This window comes from Eleutherodactylus coqui, chromosome 4 (assembly GCF_035609145.1).
Source record: "Eleutherodactylus coqui strain aEleCoq1 chromosome 4, aEleCoq1.hap1, whole genome shotgun sequence".
NCBI classification, from domain to species: Eukaryota; Metazoa; Chordata; class Amphibia; order Anura; family Eleutherodactylidae; genus Eleutherodactylus; species Eleutherodactylus coqui.
Window position 1 is genome coordinate 120314575 of NC_089840.1, and position 24965 is coordinate 120339539.

A 24965-nucleotide genomic window follows, 5' to 3' on the forward strand; every position below is an offset into this window, starting at 1 on the left:
TTGTATTTTTCAATGGTACTATTTATTGTACCTTATAATGTACTGAAAAACTTTTAAAAAACTATAAGTGGAGAGAAATGGAAAAAATAACTACATTCCGCCATATTTCGGTGCGTCTTGTTTCTACCGCGCACAAACTGCAACAAAAATGACCTGATAACTTTATTCTATGGGTCAGTGCTAAAGATGAGCGAACGTATTCGGTAAGGCTGATTTCGCAATCGAGCACCGCGATTTTCGAGTACTTCACTAGTCGGGTGAAAAGTACTCGGGGGCGCTGTGTGGCAGGGTGTGGTAGAGCGGGGGGTAGCAGCATGGAACAGGGGGGAGCTCTCTCTCCCTCTCCCCCCCACTCCCCTCTGCAACCCCCTGCTCACCCACAGCGCCCCCGAGTACTTTTCACCCGAGTAGTGAAGTACTCGAAAATCGCGGTGCTCGATTGCGAAATCGCCCTTACCAAGTATGTTCGCTCATCTCTAGTCAGTACAACAACTACGATACCAAACTTATATAGTTTTTTTTTGCTGTAATTTTTTAAAATTATTTTCTGTCTCCATTTTCTGCGCACAATAACTTTTTTATTTTTCTGTCGACATAGTTGTGTGAGGACTCATTTTGTGTGGTACGTCCTGTCATTTCTGATGGTACCATTTTTGAATACAAACAATTTTTTGATCACTTTTTATTACATTTTTCTTGGAGATAGGGTGAGCAAAAAAAGCACATTTCTGGCATTCTTTTTTTTTCCGGACGTTGTTCATCGCGTGGGTAAAATAATGCATTACTTTGATTGATCTGACTTTTACAGAGCAGCGATACCAAACACGTATTATTTCTTCATTATTTAGATTGTATTTATTGCAAATATGGCAAAAGGGGGGATTTTTGAACTTTTATTACTTTTTTAATAATTATTTATTGTTTTTATTTTTACACTTTCTTTTAGTCCTCGGGGGGGGGGGGGGAGCACAACCAGCGATACTTTGATCACTCCTGCAGTATGATGTAATGCTCCCCACGTGGATGGCTTGATGGGCAGTCTGCCAAGACAGCCATGGGGCCTTTCAGAAGGCCCCCGTCTGCCATGACACCTGCACGGCTCCCCTGATCCCACCGCGGGGGGGCCGTACGGGACCCCCGAACATCGGTCGGGGCATTTAAAGGATTGTAGCTATTGCTAGCGGGTGTCAGCTGGAATAAACAGCTGATGCCCCACACTGTATGAAGGTAGATAGCGGCGCTATCTCCCTCCATACACGTCCTGCAATGGCAGGATGTAAAAAGACGATGCAAAGCCATACATTTTGCAAAAGACAAATTCTACTTGGTTAACAGAATACCTCAGCACAAATCTTCTCTAAGAAACAGCTGTAGAGTTACCGACAATTATGACCAGCAAGACAGCAGGTTTGGTGGTTGCGTGAAAATCAATGGCATAAATTTTACCAGGTGAACAGAACACTCATTCACAGGCCTTCCTTAAGAAGACTTATGGAGTGACCAAAAATGATACCAAGAAAGACAGCAGGCGTGGTGCTTTTCTTAAAAGCACTATATAAATTCTACACGCGAACAGAACAGCCAAACATAGGCCTTCTCCTCTTCCTTCTCCTCCTCCTCCAAGAAAAAGCAGTAGACCTACCAAAAAGAACTTCAGGTATGGTGATTATTTTAAAAGCAATGTCATACATTTTTCAAAGGACAAATTCTACCATGTGATCAGAATACGTAAGCTTCACCAAGGAAAAGCTGTATTGCTACAGATGATTCTTGTGCTTTAGAAAATGTTTGTTTCTGGGAGAATGAGAAGGAGCAGGAAATATGGCGGAAGCAGGGTAGGAGCAGCAGTGCTACTATACCACCAGCAACAGCAGCCTGATGATAAAGTGTACTCCTCATTGAAACATGAGAGGTATAACTCTCTATTTCCATATTGACATATTTTTCATTTGTAGGGGAAATAGGAAGAAACATCGTGGAAGCAGGAGAAGAAGAGAGATGAGACAGTTGGGTGGTGGTTCAAACTGTCACTGCACCTCTGCCAGACAAGAGCCATGAGTGAGAACACCAAAAATACAAGCACAGTTTCCTGGCCTTTTGCAGCAGTACATGTAAACCTTGGTAGTTGGGTGGTAGCCCAAATTGTCACTGCACCTCCACCAGGTGCTAGGCTGCTAGGTGTGAAAGCTAAAAGTATGAGCACAATTTCCTGTCCTTTTTCAGCAGTGAATGTAAGAATTGGATTATGAGATGGGCCAGGCAAGGTACATGTGTGAGATATCCAAGGTGAAGGATTGCCAGTTGGCTGGCCCACTTGTCACACTCGAACTTACCTGGCTTTGGATTGTGTGTGGTTAGCCACGTGTCAGCTTGGGCCTGAAGAGCCACCAGCAGCTGTTTGGTGGTGTGGCTGGTTTCCTCTAGACATATGAGTTTTAGCACAGCATAGTGCCTATTCTCACATGCAGCACTGTATGGAGGCTGGCTTTTGTCACATACAGATATCTATGCCAATGTGGAGGGTGTTGAAAGGAGGTAGGAAGAGGAGGAGGGGGTGAGGAATGAACGGCACAGATGAATGTCTCTCAAGTCTTGGGAGTACCATGAAACAAGAGTCATCCCTTTCGACTTCATGCTTGACCTCCAGGACATTGACCCAGTGTTCTGCTAAGGATATGTAATGTCCCTGGCCATGTTTGCTGAACCACATGTCTATGTTCAGGTGTACCCTCCCACTGACAGAGTTCTGCAATGTCACGGACACATTATCACTCACATGGTGGTGCGGGGCAGGGACAGCTTTGATAGTAAAGTCAAGTAGACATTAATATTTTATGGACTTGGTTCTCCATAACCTTTACTCTACTTTCTGGTTGAACTTAATTTGACTGGATTTAAGATACTTTTATAGGAAAGGAGAGAGTTTTTTGCTTGGTTTATCCTCTTTCAAGCATATGGGAAACTGCAGCTCTTATGAGTATGTCAAACTTAGGCCGAACAATGAACAACACTTGAATAACCCCTAAAGGCACTTTTTAAACCATGTGGTGGTTTTATTACCCTATTTCCTTCAGCTACCAAAATTATTTTAGTACGTTTTTTTCCCATGATAGATAGGGCTTTTTTTTTAAATATCTTTTTCACTGACTCTTTTTTCAAGTTTATTAGTTTTATTGAGAGATTTTTTTAACATATACATTTGTCTGCTTTTTTAAAATTAGTATATTTAATCTAAAATAAAGTATGGGAATGGGTTCCTAATTTTGTTTTGGACATTTTGATATATAATAATATGTATGGTTTTGGATTACAGGGCGCATACGGCGATGGTTTTGCTTGGCATCGGCTTAGGGTCATTTTTAGGGATGAGCGAGCATACTCGTCCGAGCTTGATGCTCGTTCGAGTATTAGGGTGTTCGAGATGCTCGTTACTCGAGACGAGCACCACGCGATGTTCGAGTTACTTTCACTTTCATCTCTGAGAAATTTGCACGCTTTTCTGGCCAATAGAAAGACATGGAAGGCATTACAACTTCCTTCTGTGATGTTCCAGCCCTATACCACCCCCCTGCAGTGAGTGGCTAGGAAGATCAGATGACACCCGAGTATTTAAATCAGCCCCGCCTGCGGCTCGCCACAGATGCATTCTGACATAGTTCAGGGAAAGTGCTGCTGATGCTGCTGCTGCTATAGGGAGAGTGTTAGGTGTTATTTTAGTCTTCAAGAACCCCAACGGTCCTTCTTAGGGCCACATCTGACCGTGTGCAGTACTGTTGAGGCTGCTTTTAGCAGTGTTGCACAATTTTATTTTTTTTGTATATCGGGCGTGCAGACCATAGCGTCCTCAGTCTGCAGTCATTTTACTCAGTATAGGGGCAGTACTGGTGAGGCAGGGAAAGAGGTATACTGGCTATATAGGCAGTGGGCTTTTTCCCAAAAACTTCCAAAAAATACAATATTAGGCCTGCCTGTCACTGCCTTCAGTTTACTGCGTCTCTGCTAGTAGTAGTTGTTGAATTAATACCCAGCCTTGCGCATAATTGTTGCCTGCCTCTGCAGTGCGTTACATACGCGAAGTCAGCCTCCAACAGGGCAATCGAAATACAGTGCATATCACAGGCAGTGTGGTTGTTCCCACAAAGTTTAAAAATATACAAGATTTGGCCTGCCTGTCAGTGCCTTCCGTTTACAGAGTCTCTGCTGGGGGTAGTAGTTGGTGAAATAATACCCAGCCTTGCGCATAATTGTTTCCTGCCACTGCAGTGCGTTACATACGCAAAGTCAGCCTCCAATAGGGCAATCGAAATACAGTGCATATCACAGGCAGTGTGGTTGTTCCCACCAAGTTAAAAAATATACAAGATTAGGCCTGCCTGTCACTGCCTTCAGTTTACTGCGTCTCTGCTGGGGGTAGTAGTTGTTGAATTAATACCCAGCCTTGTGCATAATTGTTGCCTGCCTCTGCAGTGCGTTACGTACGCGAAGTCAGCCTCCAACCACAGGCCAATAAGCGGCACATTTAATTACAGCGTTCTGTTTCTGCTAATCTCGTAATACATCATGCTGAGGGGTAGGGGTAGGCCTAGAGGACGTGGACGGGGGCGAGGACGCGGAGGCCCAAGTCAGGGTGTGGGCACAGGCCGAGCTCCTGGTCCAGGTGTATCGCAGCCGACTGCTGCGGGATTAGGAGAGAGGCAAGTTTCAGGGGTCCCCAGATTCATCTCACAATTAATGGGTCCACGCGGTAGACCTTTATTAGAAAATGAGCAGTGTGAGCAGGTCCTGTCGTGGATGGCAGAAAGTGCATCCAGCAATCTATCGACCACCCAGTCTTCTACGCCGTCCACAGCTGCAACTCTGAATCCTCTGGCTGCTGCTCCTCCTTCCTCCCAGCCTCCTCACTCCATGAAAATGACACATTCTGAGGAGCAGGCAGACTCCCAGGAACTGTTCTTGGGCCCCTGCCCAGAATGGGCAGCAATGGTTCCTCTCCCACCAGAGGAGTTTATCGTGACCGATGCCCAACCTTTGGAAAGTTCCCGGGGTCCGGGGGATAAGGCTGGGGACTTCCAGCAACTGCCTCAAGAGCTTTCAGTGGGTGAGAAGGACGATGACGATGAGACACAGTTGTCTATTAGTGAGGTAGTAGTAAGGGCAGTAAGTCCGAGGGAGGAGCGCACAAAGAATTCAGAGGAAAAGCAGCTGGACGATGAGGTGACTGACCCCACCTGGTTTGCTAAGCCTACTGAGGACAGGTTTTCAGAGGGGGAGGCAAGTGCAGCAGCAGGGCAGGTTGGAAGAGGCAGTGTGTTGGCAGAGCCAGACCGAATAATCCACCAACTGTTTCCCAAAGCGCCCCCTTGCGCCATGCCACCCTGCAGAGGCCGAGGTGCTCAAAGGTGTGGCAGTTTTTCACTGAGAGTGCAGACGACCGACGAACTGTGGTGTGCAAGGTTTGTCGCGCCAAGATCAGCCAGGGAGCCACCACCACCAGCCTCACCACCACCAGCATGCGCAGGCATATGATGGCCAAGCACCCCACAAGGTGGGACGAAGGCCGTTCACCGCCTCCGGTTTGCACCACTGACTCTCCCCCTGTGCCTTTGAGATCCAACCCCCCTCTCAGGACACAGGGACGACCGTCTCCCAGCCTGCACCCACACGCTCACCTCCGCTGTCCTCGGCCCCATCCAGCAATGTCTCTCAGCGCAGCGTCCAGCCGTCGCTAGCGCAACTGTTTGGGCGCAAGCGCAAGTACGCCGCCACGCACCCACATGCTCAAGCATTAAACGTGCACATAGCCAAATTGATCAGCCTGGAGATGCTGCCGTATAGGCTTGTGGAAACGGAGGCTTTCAAAAACATGATGGCGGCGGCGGCCCCGCGCTACTTGGTTCCCAGTCGCCACTACTTTTCCCGATGTGCCGTCCCAGCCCTGCACAACCACGTCTCCCGCAACATTGTACGTGCCCTCACCAACGCGGTTACTGCCAAGGTCCACTTAACAATGGACACGTGGACAAGCACAGGCGGGCAGGGCCCCTATATCTCCCTGACGGCACATTGGGTGAATTTAGTGGAGGCTGGGACCGAGTCAGAGCCTGGGACTGCTGCCGAGTCAGACCCTGGGACTGCTCACGTCCTACCCACCCCCAGAATTACGGGCCCCAGCTCGGTGGTGGTATCTGCGGCGGTGTATGCTTCCTCCACTAAACCACCCTCCTCCTCCTCCACCTCCTACGCAACCTCTGTCTCGCAATCAAGATGTGTCAGCAGCACGTCGCCAGCAGTCGGTGTAGCGCGGGGTGACAGCACAGCGTTGGGCAAGCGCCAGCAGGCCGTGCTGAAACTACTCAGCTTAGGAGAGAAGAGGCACATGGCCCACGAACTGCTGCAGGGTCTGATAGAGCAGACCGACCGCTGGCTTTCGCCGCTGAGCCTCCAACCGGGCATGGTCGTGTGTGACAACGGCCGTAACTTGGTGGCGGCTCTGCAGCTCGGCAGCCTCACGCACGTGCCATGCCTGGCCCACGTCTTTAATTTGGTGGTTCAGCGGTTTCTGAAAAGCTACCCACGCTTGTCAGACCTGCTCGGAAAGGTGCGCTGGCTCAGCGCACATTTCCGCAACACCAAGACGGACGCTGCCACCCTGCGGACCCCGCAACATCGGTTTAATCTGCCAGTGCACCGACTGCTGTGCGACGTGCCCACACAGTGGAACTCTACGCTCCACATGTTGGCCAGGCTCTATGAGCAGCGTAGAGCTATAGTGGAATACCAACTCCAACATTGCCGGCGTAGTGGGAGTCAGCCTCCTCAATTCTTTACAGAAGAGTGGGCCTGGTTGGCAGACATCTGCCAGGTCCTTGGAAACTTTGAGGAGTCTACCCAGATGGTGAGCGGCGATGCTGCAATCATTAGCGTCACCATTCCTCTGCTATGCCTCTTGAGAAGTTCCTGCAAAGCATAAAGGCAGACGCTTTGCACTCGGAAACAGAGGCGGGGGAAGACAGTATGTCGCTGGATAGTCAGAGCACCTTCATGTCTATATCTCAGAGCGCTGAGGAGGAGGAGGAGGAGGATGAGGAGGATGAGGAGGAGGTGGAAGAGACAGCTTGTCCCACTGCTGAGGGTACACATGCTGCTTGCCTGTCATCCTTTCAGCGTGTATGGCCTGAGGAGGAGTAGTAGGAGGAGGAGGATCCTGAAAGTGATCTTCCTAGTGAGGACAGCCATGTGTTGCGTACAGGTACCCTGGCACACATGGCGGACTTCATGTTAGGATGCCTTTCTCGTGACCCTCGCGTTACACGCATTCTGGCCACTACGGATTACTGGGTGTACACACTGCTCGACCCACGGAATAAGGAGAACCTTTCCACTCTCATACCCGAAGAGGAAAGGGGTTCGAAAGTGATGCTATACCACAGGACCCTGGCGGACAAACTGATGGTAAAATTCCCATCCGACAGCGTTAGTGGCAGAAGGCGCAGTTCCGAGGGCCAGGTAACAGGGGAGGCACGGAGATCAGGCAGCATGTACAGCGCAGGAAGGGGAACACTCTCCAAGGCCTTTGCCAGCTTTATGGCTCCCCAGCAAGACTGTGTCACCGCTCCCCAGTCAAGGCTGAGTCGGCAGGAGCACTGTAAAAGGATGGTGAGGGAGTACGTAGCCGATCGCACGGCCGTCCTCCGTGACGCCTCTGCTCCCTACAACTACTGGGTTTTGAAGCTGGACACGTGGCCTGAACTCACGCTGTATGCCCGGGAGGTGCTTGCTTGTCCTGCGGCTAGCGTCTTGTCAGAGAGGGTGTTTAGTGCAGATGGGGGAATCATCACGGATAAGTGTACCCGCCTGACAACTGACAGTGCCGACAGGCTTACACTCATAAAGATGAACAAAGCCTGGATTTCCCCAGACTTCTCTTCTCCACCAACGGACAGCAGCGGTACCTAAACAATACGTAGGCTGCACCCACGGATGGAAGCATCGTTCTCTATCACCATAAAAAACGGGGACCTTTTAGCTTCATCAATCTGTGTATTATATTCATCCTCCTTCTCCTGCTCCTCCTCCTGAAACCTCACATAATCACGCCGAACGGGCAATTTTTCTTAGGCCCACAATACTCAGTCATATGACTTTTGTAAACAATGTTTATACGTTTCAATTCTCATTAAAGCGTTGAAACTTGCACCTGAACCAATTTTTATTTTAACTGGGCTGCCTCCAGGCCTAGTTACAAATTAAGCCACAGTAACCAAAGCGATTAATGGGTTTCACCTGCCCTCTTGATTGGGCATGGGCAATTTTTCTGAGGTACATTAGTACTGTTGGTACACCAATTTTTTGGGGCCCTCGCCTACAGTGTAATCCTAGTAATTTTTATGGGTTTCGCCTGCACTTATGCTACAGCAAGGTGTGTGGGGTTGGCCCACACTTTTGCTACATAAATGTAACTGGGGCCTTGTCTATACTGCAACTACTGAAATGTGAAAGAGACTGTTATCTCCCTAAACTGCTGCAATGGGAATGTTACTGTGGCCTGTCTTGACTGCTACTACTACTCAAATGGAACTAATACTGTGCTCCCCCTATACTGCTGCTTCGGAATTGTTACTGGGGCCTGTCTTGACTGCTACTGCTACTGAAATGGAACTAATACTGTGCTCCCCCTATACTGCTGCTTCGGAATTGTTACTGGGGCCTGTCTTGACTGCTACTATTACTGAAATGGAACTAAGACTGTGCTCCCCCTATACTGCTGCTTCGGAATTGTTACTGGGGCCTGTCTGGACTGCTACTACTACTGAAATGGAACTAATACTGTGCTCCCCCTATAATGCTGCTAGTGATATGTTACTGGGGCCTGTCCCTAATGCTACCGCTGAAATGTTACTAATTCTGGGCTCTGCCTATACCGCTGCTAATGCTATGTCACTGGGGTGTGGAAACGGAGGCTTCCCAAAGACATGATGGTGGCGAGGCCATTTCCCACCAACGCGGTTACTGTTAAGGTGCATATAACCACGGACACGTGGAGAGGACACGTAGTACCTCAAAAACATCCCCCTCCTCCTCCAACAATGAAAACATTCTTGCCAAATACCTTTGCATTGGTCCGTCTGGTGGCAGTCCAAGAATTTCACCTTTACCGACACAACAAGAGACCCCCCCCCCCACCATCCCCCCGCCATGGCCCACTTAATCCTGGCCACCTTCCGAAAACCAACTAAATAAAACCTCGCTACTAGGTCGACAGTCGCCACCACATTCCCACCAACGCGGTTACTGTTAAGGTACACATTACCACTCTGACTGGGGCATGCACTGTGGGCCGAAGCACACCTGTATTGTATGTGACGTTAGCTCTGCTGAGCAGGGCACTGCAAAGGGATACATTTATGTACCGCCGATGGGTTCCAGGGAGCCACCCATGCTGTGGGTCCACAGGGACTTCTCATTAGGGATTTGTAGCTGCCAGTGTCTATGTATTAAAAACCCCGGTCAGACTGGGGCATGCAGTGTGGGCCGAAGACCACCTGCATTTAATCGGACGTTACCTCAGCTGTGCTGGGCAATGCAATGGGATATATTTATGTACCGCCGGTGGCTTCCTGGGACCCACCTATGCTGTCGGTCCACACGGAGTTGTAACTGCATGTGTCTACTTATAAAGAACCCCAGTCTGACTGGGGCATGCAGTGTGGGCCGAAGCCCACCTGCATTAAACCTGACGTTACCTCAGCTGTGCTGGGCACTGCAATGGGATTAATATATGTACCGCCGGTGGGTTCCAGGGAGCCAGCCATGCTGTCGGTCCAGACGTACTTCACAATAGGGAGTTGTACCTGCCTCTGTCTACTTATAAAGAACCCCAGTCTGACTGGGGCATGCAGTGTGGGCCGAAGCCCATCTGCATTTATTCTGATGTTAGCTTTGCTGTCCAGGATACTGCAATGGGATATATTTATGTACCGCCGGTGGCTTCCTGGGACCCACCTATGCTGTCGGTCCACACGGAGTTGTAACTGCATGTGTCTACTTATAAAGAACCCCAGTCTGACTGGGGCATGCAGTGTGGACCGAAGCCAACCTGCATTAAACCTGACGTTACCTCAGCTGTGCGGGGCACTGCAATGGGATTAATATATGTACCGCCGGTTGGTTCCAGGGAGCCACCCATGCTGTGGGTGCACACGGAATTCCCATTACGGAGTTGTACCTGCCTGTGACTATTTATAAAAAACCCCGGTCTGACTGGGGCATGCAGTGTGGGCCGAAGCCCATCTGCATTTAATCTGACGTTAGCTTTACTATCCGGGGCACTGCATTGGGACAAACTACAGGAGCAATACAGCGCTAATAAGACGTGCACAGCTACGCTAGCATTGGAGTCCGCTGTAGGCCTGCGATTGCTGAGGGTTTGTGCAGAGGCCTATGTCCTAGGCTTCCTGCCTAGGATTGCTGAAGCTGGGGGCCGAGGCCTATGTCGTGGCCGCGGTGCAAGTCTGCCATGTTTGGCCAGTCAGATCAATTTTTGGTTCATGTCTTGGGTTTCCTAGGACCCACCTATGCTGTTGGTGCAAACTTAGCTCTCATCGCGGTGTTTGAACTGTCTGGCACAAAGAGATTGACTGACTTGGGTAGGGGGCAGAGCGCAGACGGCTTTCCCCTTGCAGTGTGGATTGAGCTATGCGACACCTTGACAGAATAAGTAGTGCGTGGCACATGGGTTCCCCATTGCTATGCCCACGTGTGCAGCTCCTGATGGACGTGGCACAGGATTGGATTTCTCATTGCTTCTGTACAGCATTGTGGGCTATCGCACCGCCCCTTTTAAAGAGGGTCGCTGCCTGGCCCTGCCAACCCTCTGCAGTGTGTGCCTGCGGTTCCTCCTCATGGCAGATGCACTTATAAATAGACATGAGGGTGGTGTGGCTATGGGGCCAGCGTGTGGCATGAGGGCAGCTGAAGGCTGCACAGGGACACTTTGGTGTGCGCTGTGGACACTGGGTCGTGCGGGGGGGGGGGAGGGGTTGGGCAGCATGTAACCCAGGAGAAGTGGCAGCGGAGTGTCATGCAGGCAGTGATTGTGCTTTGTTGGAGGTAGTGTGGTGCTTAGCTAAGGTATGCCTTGCTAATGAGGGTTTTTCAGAAGTAAAAATTGTTGGGAGGGGAGGGGCACTCTTGCCGCTATTGTGGCTGAATAGTGGGACCTGGGAACTTGAGATGCAGCCCAACATGTAGCCCCTCACCTGCCCTATCCGTTTCTGTCTCGTTCCCATCATTTTCTTGAATTTCCCAGATTTTCACAAATGAAAACCTTAGCGAGCATCGGCGATATACAAAAATGCTCGAGTCGCCCATTGACTTCAATGGGGTTCGTTACTCGAAACGAACCCTCGAGCATCGCGAAAAGTTCAACTCGAGTAACGAGCACCCGAGCATTTTGGTGCTCGCTCATCTCTAGTCATTTTCCTTTTCATGTATATACTTTTATTTTATTCTGTAATTTTTTAAACTTATTTTTGTAACGATTTGTTTTTACCATCTATGAACCCCATGAAGTCATATAAGTAGAGATGAGCGAGGACCCAAATGCTCGGGTCCGCGTTATTCCAGTCGAGCTTTTTGTAAAATTCGAGAGCTCTACTCGAGTAACGAACCCCATTGACTACAATGGGAGACTCGAGCATTTTTGTATGTGGGACGCTGGGTGCCAAGCTTTTTTTTTTATAGGTCTCTCTCTCTCTCTCTCTCTCTTCCTCCCTCTCCCTCTCTCTCTCCCTGTCTCTCTCTCTCTCTCTCTCTCTCTTTCTCTCTCCCTCTCTCTCTCCCTCCCTCTCTCCCTCTCCCTCTCCCTCTTCCTCTCTCTCTCTCTCCATCTCTCTCTCTCTCTCTCCCTGTCTCTCTCCCTGTCTCTTTCTTTCTCTCTCTCTCTCTCTCTCTCTCTCTCTCTCTCTCTCTCCCCCTCTTCTTCTCTCTCTTTCTCTCTCCCTCTCTAAAAAATTTGCCATTGACGAGCGCTGTGGCGGGGAGGGGCCAAAACAGGCACATCACAGCTGGGAAGAGCCAAAAACTGGGGCGGGCTCGAACACGGACCCTGCGGCTCTGCTATAACAGGTAGGAGCCCGCAGTCACGTGATCGCCGGCTCACATAGTGGAACAAATACTTTCACTTCTTAGTACTTCTTAGTACTCAGCCAATCACAGGCAGCTTTTGGCCATTCATTGAATTCTATGAATGCACCCTTACTGCTTCCCCTTCTGCCTGGGAAAAAAAACCCTAGTCAGTTCTGGGAAAGTAAATCAGCAAAAATAATTCTAAGTAGATCACTTTTTGTTTTAACTGTATTGTGCTGTATTCTGTTGTGCTACCAAATGTCTTGCTGCTAATTAATACTGTTATTAATTGTGCTTCTGAGAACTAGAAAGGTGTACAAATGAGAACTGAGGGAATGGTAGGTTCTATCTCTTGACTTCCTAACTTTTCAATCTCACATTTTACACCTGAGAGAGTTGCTCGACCTGTTACTAACTGGTCACAAAGTGTGGAGTTGGGACAAAGCCTGTGGCTGTTTAGGACAGGCAGTATGAATGTCCAATGACTGTGTTTAGATAAGTGGTCTCCGGTATTCCTGAGTTGCCAACAATCACTGCAGCCCCATAGTATATAAACCTTTGTTTGTAAAATATATAATTTAGTAAGTACATTATATATGCCTTATTATAGACGTCAGAATAGCATTTATATATACTAGGATGCAGATTTTTTTTTATTTGGAAATATTTGCAGACTGTGTCGGTCATAAACGCTTTTCAAAGAGAACTAGCAATTGTGGATGACATTGTAGGACCACAGATTACATTTATATTAAGATTAAATTTTCATTTTAGGATACCAGATTGTCTAACAGATATTTATTTGATCTGAGTCTTGTGATACTATAGTCCCTGGAGTCATACTCAAATTAGTGTTTTGTCGTGAACACCATGATTTGATGTGGGTACCTATTTTTTTTACCCATGATAGTGCAACTCTTCGATTACATGATTGATCAAGTCAGTGTATGTATTTTTAAAGAAGAAACTGTCATATTGCATATGTATGTTAGATATATAGTTAAAATTACTACAGTGTGAAGAAATGTGATAAACAATTCCTCTTGTCTATTAGAATCTTGGGAAGCAGTTGGGTATTTATAAGCTGAAATAGATTGGATACTTTAAGATCATTAGGTATCAAATAGATTATAATCACGGTATGCCTAAAAGTGGTATGAATAAAGCACACCAGTGTAAAACCAGTTTCAGGTAGATAGATTTATACTGTAGGGAGGGTTTTATTACTGTATTGCTCTTGATTGGTTTAGTGACATTGTGGTTAGGATACCAAATGTACAAAGACCAGAAAAGAGGGTGCCCCACAGCTAGGATATTTTGACAGGAAATATTTTGAATGGTTTGCCTTGAATGCATGGGTTCTGTGACTTTAGTAAAAAGAAGAGCAATTCCCTGGGTACTTAAGGAGGTGCCTATAGGTCTTAGATCCCAAGGGTCCTATTATAAAAGAAATAAGTTGTTTCATATCCCTTGTCATGCCGTGCCTCACCCAAGTGCATTAAACAGAAATGGGAAACATATAGTAGATACAAAGAAGTACATGCCTCAGTGAGTCTCTAATATGGAATGCCCAGATAGAGGGGCTCACTCAGAAGAGAATCCAGAAATAGACGATTAAGTACCGAAAGAATACATTCACTATTTTATTTTATTGTAGCAGTTGCTCTATCCTTGGTCATCTCTCTGTGGCTCTTAAATATATATAATCTCCTAGGGTGGTACAGTTGTGAGGACTATATCTGCATCTTGCTGTTCTACAATAAACAGCTACTGAGGTGAATCAGTAGACAGGAAGTGTTTTGAATAAAATATAGCAAAAGCTGAATAAAATGATCACTACTAGAGATGAGCGAGCACCAAAATGCTCGGATGCTCGTTACTCGGGAAGAAATTTTCGCGATGCTCGAGGGTTCGTTTCGAGTAACGAACCCCATTGAAGTCAATGGGCGACCCGAGCATTTTTCTATATCGCCAATGCTCGCTAAGGTTTCCATTTGTGAAAATCTGGGCAATTCAAGAAAGTGATGGGAACGACACAGCAACGGATAGGGCAGGCGAGGGGCTACATGTTGGGCTGCATCTCAAGTTCCCAGGTCCCACTATTAAGCCACAATAGCAGCAAGAGTGCCCCCCCCTCCCAACAATTTTTACTTCTGAAAAGCCCTCATTAGCAATGCATACCTTAGCTAAGCACCACACTACCTCCAACAAAGCACAATCACTGCCTGCATGACACTCCGCTGCCACTTCTCCTGGGTTACATGCTGCCCAACCCCCCCCCCCCCTGCACGACCCAGTGGCCACAGCGCACACCAAAGTGTCCCTGTGCAGCCTTCAGCTGCACTCATGCCACACCACCCTCATGTCTATTTATAAGTGCGTCTGCCATGAGGAGGAACCGCAGGCACACACTGCAGAGGGTTGGCACGGCTAGGCAGCGACCCTCTTTAAAAGGGGCGGGGCGACAGCCCACAATGCTGTACAGAAGCAATGAGAAATATAATCCTGTGCCACCGCCATCAGGAGCTGCACACGTGGGCATAGCAATGGGGAACCTATGTGCCACACACTATTCATTCTGTCAAGGTGTCTGCATGCCACAGTCAGGCCGCGGTTTTTTATAAATAGTCACAGGCAGGTACAACTCCGCAATGGGAATTCCGTGTGCACCCACAGCATGGGTGGCTCCCTGGAACCCACCGGCTGTACATAAATGTATCCCATTGCAGTGCCCTGGACAGCAGAGCTAACATCAGATTAAATGCAGGTGGGCTTCGGCCCACACTGCATGCCCCAACCTGACCAGGGTTTTTTATTCATAGACACAGGCAGGTACAACTCCCTATTATAAAGTCCCTGTGGACCGACAGCATGGGTGGGTGCAAGGAAGCCACAGGCAGTACATAAATATATCCCATTGCATTGCCCATCACAGCTGAGGTCATGTCATGTTTAATGCAGGTGGGCTTCGGCCCACACTGCATACCCCAGTCAGACTGGGGTTCTTTATAAGTAGGCACAGGCAGGTACAACTCCCTATTGTGAAGTCCGTGTGGACCGACAGCATGCAAGGGTCCCAGGGAGCCACAGGCGGTACATAAATAAATCCCATTGCATTGCCCAGCACAGCTGAGGTAATGTCATGTTTAATGCAGCTGGGCTTCGGCCCACACTGCATGCCCCAGTCAGACTGGGGTTCTTTAGAAGTGGACACATGCAGTTACAACTCCGTGTGGACCGACAGCATGGGTGGGTGCCAGGAAGCCACCGGCGGTACATAAATATATCCCATTGCATTGCCCATCACAGCTGAGGTAATATCATGTTTAATGCAGGTGCGCTTCGGCCCACACTGCATGCCCCAGACAGACTGGGGTTCTTTAGAAGTGGACACATGCAGTTACAACTCCCTGTGGACCCACAGCATGGGTGGCTCCCTGGAACCCATCGGCGGTACATAAATATATCCCATTGCATTGCCCATCACAGCTGAGGTAATGTCATGTTTAATGCAGGTGGGCTTCGGCCCACACTGCATGCCCCAGTCAGACTGGGGTTCTTTAGAAGTGGACACATGCAGTTACAACTCCGTGTGGACTGACAGCATGGTTGGGTGCCAGGAAGCCACCGGCGGTACATAAATATATCCCATTGCAGTGCCCAGCACAGCTGATGTAACGTCAGCTTTAATGCAGGTGGGCAAAAAATTTATTGGATTACACTGTAGGCGAGGGCCCCAAAAAATTGGTGTACCAACAGTACTAATGTACGTCAGAAAAATTGCCCATGCCCAACCAAGAGGGCAGGTGAAACCCATTAATCGCTTTGGTTAATGTGGCTTAATTTGTAACTAGGCCTGGAGGCAGCCCAGTTAAAATAAAAATTGGTTCAGGTGCAAGTTTCAACGCTTTAAGGAGCATTGAAACGTATAAAAATTGTTTACAAAAATTATATGACTGAGCCTTGTGGGCCTAAGAAAAATTGCCCGTTCGGCGTGATTACATGAGGTTTCAGGAGGAGGAGCAGGAGGAGGAGGATGAATATTATACACAGATTGATGAAGCTAAAAGGTCCACGTTTTTGATGGTGATAGAGAACAATGCTTCCATCCGCAGGTGCAGCCTACGTATTGTTTGGGTATCGCTGCTGTCCGCTGGTGGAGAAGAGAAGTCTGGGGAAATCCAGGCTTTGTTCATCTTGATGAGTGTAAGCCTGTTGGCACTGTCGGTTGACAGGCGGGTACGCTTATCTGTGATGATTCCCCCAGACGCACTGAACACCCTCTCTGACAAGACGCTAGCCGCAGGACAAGCAAGCACCTCCAGGGCATACAGCGCGAGTTCAGGCCACGTGTCCAGCTTCGACACCCAGTAGTTGTAGGGGGCAGAGGCATCACGGAGGACAGTCGTGCGATCGGCTACGTACTCCCTCACCATCCTTTTACAGTGCTCCCGCCGACTCAGCCTTGACTGGGGAGCGGTGACACAGTCTTGCTAGGGAGCCAGAAACCTGTCAAAGGCCTTAGAGAGTGTTCCCCTGCCTGTGCTGTACATGCTGCCTGATCTCCGCGCCTCCCCTGCTACCTGGCCCTCGGAACTGCGCCTTCGGCCACTAGCGCTGTCGGATGGGAATTTTACCATCAGTTTGTCCGCCAGGGTCCTGTGGTATAGCATCACTCTCGAACCCCTTTCCTCTTCGGGTATGAGAGTGGAAAGGTTCTCCTTATACTGTGGGTCGAGCAGTGTGTACACCCAGTAATCCGTAGTGGCCAGAATGCGTGTAACGCGAGGGTCACGAGAAAGGCATCCTAACATGAAGTCAGCCATGTGTGCCAGGGTACCTGTACGCAACACATGGCTGTCCTCACTAGGAAGATCACTTTCAGGATCCTCCTCCTCCTCCTCCTCCTCCTCCGGCCATACACGCTGAAAGGATGACAGGCAAGCAGCATGGGTACCCTCAGCAGTGGGCCAAGCTGTCTCTTCCCCCTCCTCCTCATCCTCCTCATGCTCCTTCTCCTCCTCCTCAACGCGCTGAGATATAGATAAGAGGGTGCTCTGACTATCCAGCGACATACTGTCTTCCCCCGCCTCTGTTTCCGAGCGCAAACCGTCTGCCTTTATGCTTTGCAGGGAACTTCTCAAGAGGCATAGCAGAGGAATGGTGACGCTAATGATTGCAGCATCGCCGCTCACCATCTGGGTAGACTCCTCAAAGTTTCCAAGGACCTGGCAGATGTCTGCCAACCAGGCCCACTCTTCTGTAAAGAATTGAGGAGGCTGACTCCCACTGCGCCGCCCATGTTGGAGTTGGTATTCCACTAAAGCTCTACGCTGCTCATAGAGCTGGCCAACATGTGGAGCGTAGAGTTCCACCGTGTGGGCACAGCAGTCGGTGCACTAGCAGATGAAACCGATGTTGCAGGGTGCGCAGGGTGGCAGCGTCCGTGTGGGACTTGCGGAAATGTGCGCAGACCCGGTGCACCTTTCCGAGCAGGTCTGACAAGCGTGGGTAGCTTTTCAGAAAGCGCTGAATCACCAAATTAAAGACGTGGGCCAGGCATGGCACGTGCGTGAGGCTGCTGAGCTGCAGAGCCGCCAACCAGGTTACGGCCGTTGTCACACACGACCATGCCCGGTTGGAGGCTCAGCGGCGCAAGCCAGCGGTCGGTCTGCTCTGTCAGACCCTGCAGCAGTTCGTGGGCCGTGTGCCTCTTCTCTCCTAAGCTGAGTAGTTTCAGCACGGCCTGCTGACGCTTGCCCACCGCTGTGCTGCCATGCCGCGCGACACCGACTGCTGGTGACGTGCTGCTGCTGACACATCTTGATTGCGAGATAGAGGTTGCGTAGGAGGAGGAGGGTGGTTTAGTGGAGGAAGCATACACCGCCGCAGATACCACCACCGAGCTGGGGCCCGCAATTCTGGTGGTGGGTAGGACGTGAGCGGTCCCAGGCTCTGACTCTCTCCCAGCCTCCACTAAATTCACCCAATGTGCCGTCAGGGAGATACAGTGCCCCTGCCCGCCTGTGCTTGTCCACGTGTCCATTGTTAAGTGGACCTTGGCAGTAACCGCGTTGGTGAGGGCGCGTACAATGTTGCGGGAGACGTGGTCGTGCAGGGCTGGGACGGCACATCGGGAAAAGTAGAGGCGACTGGGAACTGAGTAGCGCGGAGCCGCCGCCGCCATCATACCTTTGAAAGCCTCCGTTTCCACAACCCTATACGGCAGCATCTCCAGGCTGATAAATTTGGCTATGTGCTCGTTTAACGCTTGAGCGTGTGGGTGCGTGGCGGCGTACTTGCGCTTGCGCTCCAACACTTGCACTAGCGACGGCTGGACGGTGCGCTGAGAGACATTGCTGGATGGGGCCGAGGTCAGCGGAGTTGAGGGTGTGGGTGCAGGCCAGGAGACCGTAGTGCCTGTGTCCTGAGAGGGGGGTTGGATCTCAGTGGCAGGTTGGGGCACAGGGGGAGAGGCAGCGGTGCAAATCGGAGGTGGTGAACGGCCTTCGTCCCACCTTGTGGGGTGCTTGGCCATCATATGTCTGCGTATGCTGGTGGTGGTGAGGCTGGTGGTGGTGGCTCCCCGGCTGATCTTGGCGCGACAAAGGTTGCACACCACTGTTCGTCGGTCGTCTGCACTCTCAGTGAAAAACTGCCAGACCTTTGAGCACCTCGGCCTCTGCAGGGTGGCATGGCGCGAGGGGGGCGCTTTGGGAAACAGTTGGTGGATTATTCGGTCTGGCCCTGCCTCTACCCCTGGCCACCGCACTGCCTCTTTCAGCCTGCCCTGCTGCTGCACTTGCCTCCCCCTCTGAAGACCTGTCCTCAGTAGGCGTAGCAAACCAGGTGGGGTCAGTCACCTCATCATCCTGCTGCTCTTCCTCCGAATCCTCTGTGCGCTCCTCCCTCGGACTTACTCCAATTACTACTACCTGAGTGATAGACAACTGTGTCTCATCGTCATCGTCCTCCTCACCCACTGAAAGCTCTTGAGACAGTTGCCAGAAGTCCCCAGCCTCATCCCCCGGACCCCGGGAACTTTCCAAAGGTTGGGCATCGGTCACGACAAACTCCTCCAGTGGGAGAGGATTCGGAACCATTGCTGCCCATTCTAGGCAGGAGCCCGAGAACAGTTCCTGGGAGTCTGCCTGCTCCTCAGAATGTGTCATTGTAATGGAGTGAGGAGGCTGGGAGGAAGGAGGAGCAGCAGCCAGAGGATGCAGAGTTGCAGCAGTGGACGGCGCAGAATTCTGGGTGGTCGATAGATTGCTGGATGCACTTTCTGCCATCCACGACAGGACCTGCTCACACTGCTCATTTTCTAATAAAGGTCTACCGCGTGGACCCATTAATTGTGAGATGAATTTGGGGACGCCAGAAACGTGCCTCTCTCCTAATCCCGCAGAAGTCGGCTGCGATACACCTGGATCAGGAGCTCGGCCTGTGCCCACACCCTAACTTGGGCCTCCATGTCCTCGCCCGCGTCCACGCATCCTCTAGGCCTACCCCTACCCCTCAGCATGCTGTATTACCAGTAGTGCAGAAACAGAACGCTGTAATTAAATGTGCCGCTTATTGGCCTGTGGTTGGAGGCTGACTTCCCTTACGGAACGCACAGCAGAGCCAGGAAAAAATTTTGCGCACGCCTGTAGTGAGACGTAGGTGCATATGACTGAGCTAGTGGAATTCACAGCGCAGAAGCATTCAAGTGGCCAAAGGCCAATAGTAGGCCTTAAGTATTTTGCTTCTATTTTTTTTAAATGCTGAGCTGATACAGCAGACAGATACTGTAGGCAGCGTATAATATTATGTATACTGTTTCCCTCTGGCGGGATGACGGCGGTGATGTAACGGAGACAGCAGAGCCAGGAAACAATTTTGCGCAAGCCTGCTGAAATGCTTAGCTGCATATTAATTAGGACTACTACCCCCAGCAGACAGATACTGTAGGCAGCGTATAATATTATGTATACTGTTTCCCTCTGGCGGGATGACGGCGGTGATGTAATGGAGACAGCAGAGCCAGGAAACAATTTTGTGCAAGCCTGCTGTAACGCTTAGCTGCGTATTAATTAGGACTACTACCCCCAGCAGATAGATACTGTAGGCAGTGTATAATATTATGTATAGTGTTTCCCTCTGGCGGGATGACGGCGGTGATGTAACGGAGACAGCAGAGCCAGGAAACAATTTTGTGCAAGCCTGCTGTAACGCTTAGCTGCATATTAATTAGGACTACTACCCCCAGCAGATAGATACTGTAGGCAGCGTATAATATTATGTATACTGTTTCCCTCTGGAAGGATGACGGTGGTGATGTAACGGAGACAGCAGAGCCAGGAAACAATTTTGTGCAAGCCTGCTGTAACGCTTAGCTGCGTATTAATTAGGACTACTACCCCCAGCAGACAGATACTGTAGGCAGCGTATAATATTATGTATACTGTTTCCCTCTGGCAGGATGACGGCGGTGATGTAACAGAGACAGCAGAGCCAGGAAACAATTTTGCGCAAGCCTGCTGAAATGCTTAGCTGCATATTAATTAGGACTACTACCCCCAGCAGACAGATACTGTAGGCAGCGTATAATATTATGTATACTGTTTCCCTCTGGCGGGATGACGGCGGTGATGTAACGGAGACAGCAGAGCCAGGAAACAATTTCGTGCAAGCCTGCTGTAACGCTTAGCTGCGTATTAATTAGAACTACTACCCCCCAGCAGATAGATACTGTAGGCAGCGTATAATATTATGTATACTGTTTCCCTCTGGCAGGATGACGGCGGTGATGTAACGGAGACAGCAGAGCCAGGAAACAATTTTGCGCAAGCCTGCTGTAACGCTTAGCTGCGTATTAATTAGGACTACTACCCCCAGCAGATAGATACTGTATGCAGCGTATAATATTATGTATACTGTTTCCCTCTGGCGGGATGACGGCGGTGATGTAACGGAGACAGCAGAGCCAGGAAACAATTTTGTGCAAGCCTGCTGTAACGCTTAGCTGCGTATTAATTAGGACTACTACCCCCAGCAGATAGATACTGTAGGCAGCGTATAATATTATGTATACTGTTTCCCTCTGGCGGGATGACGGCGGTGATGTAACGGAGACAGCAGAGCCAGGAAACAATTTTGTGCAAGCCTGCTGTAACGCTTAGCTGCATATTAATTAGGACTACTACCCCCAGCAGATAGATACTGTAGGCAGCGTATAATATTATGTATACTGTTTCCCTCTGGAAGGATGACGGTGGTGATGTAACGGAGACAGCAGAGCCAGGAAACAATTTTGTGCAAGCCTGCTGTAACGCTTAGCTGCGTATTAATTAGGACTACTACCCCCAGCAGACAGATACTGTAGGCAGCGTATAATATTATGTATACTGTTTCCCTCTGGCGGGATGACGGCGGTGATGTAACGGAGACAGCAGAGCCAGGAAACAATTTTGCGCAAGCCTGCTGAAACGCTTAGCTGCGTATTAATTTGGACTACTACACCCAGCAGACAGATACTGTAGGCAGCGTATAATATTATGTATACTGTTTCCCTCTGGCGGGATGACGGCGGTGATGTAACGGAGACAGCAGAGCCAGGAAACAATTTTGCGCAAGCCTGCTGAAACGCTTAGCTGCGTATTAATTAGGACTACTACCCCCAGCAGACAGATACTGTAGGCAGCGTATAATATTATGTATACTGTTTCCCTCTGGCGGGATGACGGCGGTGATGTAACGGAGACAGCAGAGCCAGGAAACAATTTCGTGCAAGCCTGCTGTAACGCTTAGCTGCGTATTAATTAGAACTACTACCCCCAGCAGATAGATACTGTAGGCAGCGTATAATATTATGTATACTGTTTCCCTCTTGCAGGATGACGGCGGTGATGTAACGAAGACAGCAGAGCCAGGAAACAATTTTGCGCAAGCCTGCTGTAACGCTTAGCTGCGTATTAATTAGGACTACTACCCCCAGCAGATAGATACTGTATGCAGCGTATAATATTATGTATACTGTTTCCCTCTGGCGGGATGACGGCGGTGATGTAACGGAGACAGCAGAGCCAGGAAACAATTTTGTGCAAGCCTGCTGTAACGCTTAGCTGCATATTAATTAGGACTACTACCCCCAGCAGATAGATACTGTAGGCAGCGTATAATATTATGTATACTGTTTCCCTCTGGAAGGATGACGGTGTTGATGTAACGGAGACAGCAGAGCCAGGAAACAATTTTGTGCAAGCCTGCTGTAACGCTTAGCTGCGTATTAATTAGGACTACTACCCCCAGCAGACAGATACTGTAGGCAGCGTATAATATTATGTATACTGTTTCCCTCTGGCGGGATGACGGCGGTGATGTAACGGAGACAGCAGAGCCAGGAAACAATTTTGTGCAAGCCTGCTGTAACGCTTAGCTGCGTATTAATTAGGACTACTACCCCCAGCAGACAGATACTGTAGGCAGCGTATAATATTATGTATACTGTTTCCCTCTGGTGGGATGACGGCGGTGATGTAACGGAGACAGCAGAGCCAGGAAACAATTTCGTGCAAGCCTGCTGTAACGCTTAGCTGCGTATTAATTAGGACTACTACCCCCAGCAGATAGATACTGTAGGCAGCGTATAATATTATGTATACTGTTTCCCTCTGGCGGGATGACGGCGGTGATGTAACGGAGACAGCAGAGCCAGGAAACAATTTTGCGCAAGCCTGCTGTAACGCTTAGCTGCGTATTAATTAGGACTACTACCCCCAGCAGACAGATACTGTAGGCAGCGTATAATATTATGTATACTGTTTCCCTCTGGTGGGATGACGGCTGTGATGTAACGGAGACAGCAGAGCCAGGAAACAATTTTGCGCAAGCCTGCTGTAACGCTTAGCTGCGTATTAATTAGGACTACTACCCCCAGCAGACACGCAGTAAACTGAAGACAGTCACAGGCAGCCCAAATATAGTATTTTTCCCCAATTTTTTTGAAAAAGCCCACTGCCTATATAGCCTGTATATCTCTTTCCCTGCCTCACCAGTACTGGCCCTATACTCTGTACAATGACTGCAGACTGAGGACGCAATGCTCTGCACGCCCGATGTACAAAAAAAAAATTGCGCAACACTGCTAAAAGCAGCCTCCACAGTACTGCAAATGGTCAGATGTGGCCTTAAGAAAGACCGTTGGGGTTCTTGAAGCCTAATATCACTCCTAACGCTCTCCCTATAGCAGCTTGGCTTCAGCAGCACTTTCCCTGATCTCTGTCAGAATGCATCTGTGGCGAGCCGCGGGAGGGGCCGATTTATATACTCGGGTGACACCTGATCTCGCCAGCCACTGGCTGCAGGGGGGTGGTATAGGGCTTGAACGTCGCAGGGGGAAGTTGTAATGCCTTCCCTGTCTTTCTATTGGCCAGAAAAGCGCGCTAACGTCTCAGAGATGAAAGTGAAAGTAACTCGAACATCGCGTGGTGCTCGCCTCTAGTAACGAGCATCTCGAACACGCTAATACTCGAACGAGTATCAAGCTCGGACGAGTACGTTCGCTCATCTCTAATCACTGCCCTTGATAGTTCCTATGAGAACTACCTTCACTGGGTCAGAACAAAAAACGGATCTTAAGTGGACTATAAGGGATCTAGTGAAGGAAGATCATGGAAAATTGTTAATGAAGTATGTAGATACAATTTTAAAACATTCAAGCATGGCCAGAATAGGCTGCCTAAATGCAGAAAGGTGGAGAAAATTTGCAGAGAGGAAGGATCGATGGATAGAGAAACATAGTCTGGAAAACAAATTACAGCTTGGATTAAGACATCAGACATCATAAGCATTATTAATAGAGATGAGCGAGCATACTCGTCCGAGCTTGATGCTCGTTCAAGTATTAGGATGCTCGAGATGCTTGTTACTCGAGACGAGCACAACGCGGTACTCGTCTCGATTAAACGAGCACTGACCACAGAATTCAATGGAGACGGCAATACAGCCAGCTCCATTGAAAGCAATGGGCTGCCGGCGAGCGCGGGATGAATTTTCGGGAAGGGCTTAAAAATATAAGCCCTTACCTGAAAATCCTCCTAAGATGTGTAAAAAAAATAAATAAATAAAAATTATGTCAGCATAAAGATCGTTCTCCTCTGCCACAGCTGTAGCAGCTGTGGCAGAGAAGAACGATGTTAGCCCATTGAATTCAATGGAGCCGGCAATACAGCCGGCTCCATTGAAAGCAATGGGCTGCTGGCAAGCGCGGGATGAATTTTCGGGAAGGGCTTCCGGCAGCTCCATTGAAAACAATGGCCTGCTGGCTCCCTGCATTCCTTTTCAGGGAAGGACTTTACATATAAGCCGTTCCCTGAAAAAGAAAGATTTTAGTGTAAAAAAGAATAAAAATGCAGGCATTCTATTCAATGGAGCCGCTGCTGCTGCCGGCGACTTCATTGAAGACAATGGTCTGCTGGCACACCTGAATTCTTTTTCAGGGAAGGGCTTTACATGTAAGCCATTCCCTGGAAATGAATTAAAAGTGATTTAAAAAACAAAAAAAAATAGATACACACCTCCCTTCAGCTGCCGGGGCACAGCCGCATCTTCTCCTGCTGTCCCCTGCACTGTGGTGCTGAACTGCTGATCTATCACCAGCCGGGGATTTAAAATCCCCGCCCACTGAATGAGCTGCCTCTGATTGGTCACAGCCTCACCAATCAGAGGCAGCTCTCACTCACACCCATTCATGAATTCATGAATGGGTGAGTGCTGCCTCAGATTGGTCCCTGCGCTGAGTCAATCAGAGGCAGCACTCACTCACCCATTCATGAATTCATGAATGGGTGTGAGTG